Source organism: Wasmannia auropunctata, unplaced genomic scaffold, assembly GCF_000956235.1.
Source record: "Wasmannia auropunctata unplaced genomic scaffold, wasmannia.A_1.0 LD336026.1, whole genome shotgun sequence".
Classification (NCBI taxonomy): Eukaryota; Metazoa; Arthropoda; class Insecta; order Hymenoptera; family Formicidae; genus Wasmannia; species Wasmannia auropunctata.
In genome coordinates this window covers 1589067-1593005 of record NW_012026864.1, presented here as the reverse complement: position 1 = coordinate 1593005, position 3939 = coordinate 1589067, and positions in this window count along the sequence as shown.

Genomic DNA, 3939 nt, shown 5'->3' with positions numbered 1-3939 from the left:
AGAGATGTGTATAAGAGACAGTAATAATGGAGTAAGATATTTTATTAAATTTATTATCATAAATGTGGCAATTTTTCTAAATTTTCAGATTTCGGGTGGGTTATATTTCGGGTGGGTTTTTCGCTGGATTAACCAGTATATAAGATTTATCTCCTAAAAAATTTAAACTCTAAAATATTTAACCCTTAAAAAATGTTTTAATAAATCACGTATCGCATCGCGGTTTTAATTAAAGATTTAATATTTTAAATTGAAATATGAGTAGGTAGGCAAATTTTTAGGAAAAAATATGGATAGGAAAAAATATGGATAGGTAGGAATACGGGTAGGTAGGATACAACACTGTTAAATCTATAGTGTCAAATTTAATCCAAATTTGGATTAAATTAAATTGTTTTATTTAAAAATATAACTATATTGTTTTAGTTAAAAATAATTATTTATTAAGTAGGAACAGTGGCTTAAGTAAGGTTCAATTTTACATTATATTATATTTACACTATAGATTTAACAGTGAAGGGGGAGTTTTTAGGTCGGTAGGCTATGTCGGATAGTATCTTTCGCGATGTATCCGACATAGAATCCGCCTCGCCTACGGAACCGGGCCGTAGGTGTCTTCCCCTCATGGTGGAACGAGGACGAATCGTTCCTCCATGAAGGGCTTGTGAAGATTTTCTCCTCCTACGCAAAACAAAAAACAAAAAGGTAGGTATGCGAGTAGGTAGGAATTCGGGCAGGTAAGGATAGGGGGATATAACTCGATAATTGTGGATATCGCAAATAAAATATAAATGTTAATAACGTAAAAAAATATAATTATACTTATTATTATTGTTATATTGAATACAGGTAGTTAGGGACAAGAGGGCATAATTCAATAATTGTAAATATCGCGAACTAAATAAAAATCATAGCATCTTAAATATAACAATAATAAATATAATTACATAAAATAATATATATTTTAATTTTCAATGTAATAATAATAAATATATAACTATTTATTATTATTATTATATTTTTACAATTTTTTGTTTGTTATCTTAATTGTTTTTCTATAAATACTTTGTACTACTTCATATACTTATGTAATAATTTGTAAATTAAACAACAAAAAATAAAAAACAAAAAACGAGCACACATTTCAGAGGACCGCCGATTAAAGTCGGCGGGGGTGGTGGAGGGCCTCTACAGGTTGATCTAATTTTACCAAATAAAATTTTAGTTTTAGAGGTTTTAGAAAGTTTCAAATATAAAAATCAATATTTTAATCATAAAAGAATGCAAAGTCAAATTAATTCAAAATGTATTTAATTGCAATGATTATTCGGTAAAAGTGGAGCAACCTTATTAAAATAAGAGAACCGCCGATTAAAATCAGCAGTGGGAGAACCTCTACAAATTAATTTGCTTTGATAGAATAAATATTCGATAAAAACGGAGCAACGAAAAATTTAATAAGAATTAGTAAGAAAAGATTGAGTTAATATATCACGGTAGAGTTTGAATTTTATTTCTGGAATATATTGTATTGGATAATATTGATAAATGGCTAAAAATATAATACATAAAATAATGACCAGCCAACTCATCTGATCTGTATTTTGACTTTTTGTCTGACAATTTCTTATTTGAGAAAGCGCAGAAATATTGTACTTTGTTAGATCGCCAAGATTCGATATTCCAGAAAACCGCTGATTGACTGAAGATTAGGAATGTAGGAAGGTAATAATTTAAGTAATCATTGATATAGTTAAAATAATAAGATTTAATTTTCATTTTATAAAAATACATATCTCTCTCATACATATGCACACATACAAAATATTATATTATTTAATGTGCAATTATAAGATGTATAATAACATAAGGTAATGCGTTAGCAATGCTGCTAGTAGTGCCTATCCGTAAGCGCAAAATGTAGGAATGACATAAAAGACAATTACGATAAATGCGAAAATAATATATAAGATGTTGCAATATAAAAATGACGCGGTTAAAAATAACTATACGCATAACAATATATATTAAAAACAGAACGAACGAATACAAAGTACAATGATTAATATAAAGATGAGCAAAAAAATATTCTTGCATATTTTATTGTATGTACATATAAACACATACGTTTTTCATACGTTTTACTTCAAGCTCGCGTTTTTATTAAATTTTGAATTCTTAAATTGAAAATATTTTGTTATTTGTTCGTATAAGAAAATTCTAAGTTAAATAATATAATATATAATATAATATAATATACAATATAATATACAATATAATATAATACAATATAATATACAATATAATATATATAATAAATTAAAAAGAAATGCCAGATAGTATATAAAATTGTATTTGAAAAGATTTATATTACTTTTAGACTTTCATCAAGAAATATTTAAGACAACTTTATTATTATTATTATAATTACATGGTTATATTTTATACATATAAGTTATATAAATATACTATATAGTATATAATATAAGTTATATATACTATATAGTATATAATATAACCAAACAATATACATATGACACAGAACAAAATCGAAGACTGTGTTACTCGCCGGAAATATTCGTAATCTGAGAGAGGACATTCGTGAGAAGATTTTCGACTGCGTAATTTTTCGAAAATAAAGCCCCAGCACTGTCTCGAAAAGTGGATCTAGCACAGACGCGAACCAAATAATGATTTACCAACATTCTCGAGAAGTGGATCTAGCACGGACACGCACCACAAATTGTATTACCCGAGCAGAAAAGTCCATTTTGCTATGTAATTTGGATCCACTTCTTCAGAGGGCGATAGTGCGCGAGGGCATATTAGCGTTACAGTCAAAAGGCCGCTCTCGGATCCTCTCTGGTTTTACCCACCGGAAATATTCGTGGTTACACAGTTCGTTCAATGTGCACGCTTTGTATGTACATACGCATAGAGGCGCCAATAGACCAGGTACCATTTAAAACGCGGACACATCACTCGCAGATTTATCTCTGCTCGACACTGAAAAAATATCCAAACTAGATGTTAAGGAAAAAAGATTTACTAATTGAAGAAGGAAAGGTAAAGGAAAATGAAAGAAAGAATGATCGCGTTTTCCCAAACACTTTATTATATATAGATGCATACTTATTGATAGAGGCGCATTCAAGAAATATATATATATATACTAAATTAATTTCAATAACGTATTGATATCTATGATGGTCACTCTCGCAGTATATCTCGAATTTGAAAAAGAGACGCAAAGAGACTTGTATTAAGAACATGATACCAGAAATTGCTCCGAGATCTCGGACGCGGAGAAAGAATTAAATCACATTTGAACAATTCGGCTAATAATATAATGCGTTTGGTCAGAAATGTTTCTCCGCGTCCGAGATCTCGGAGCGATTTCTATAGCGTAATGGACATAAGGCTTTACAATAATGTCATATAGATATCGATGAGAGAGAGAGAGCTAATTACGCCTGAGCGTTTAATCTCGGAAAACATATTGAAGTGAAGCGAAATAGTACACATATATAATAATGGCACGTAACCACCGCCGTTATACCAAATACATACGAGGATATGATCGCAAAAAGCTGCCAGTGGCGGCACACAGCGGCGTGCAGCGGCATCAGCGAGTCAACGAGCTGTACGTCCGTGGCGCGAAGGTAACGCGGAACGAACGTCGCTCGTCCGCCGCGTGTAACATTACATATCTTTCAAACGGATTCGCGCTGCGATCGCAGATACCGCGCTGGCAGGGGGAGAGGGGTGGGAATGGAAAGATACATCGCTCCGAAATCGTACGCGCTCGCGAGTATAAATCCGGTCAAGCGGGCGCCTGTGCGCGAGCGGATGTACCAATCGCGCGAGCGCCACGCGGATCGAACGGCAGGCGCGATCACGTGCCAGCTGGAGAGCGTGATAACTGTCAATGGACGATCG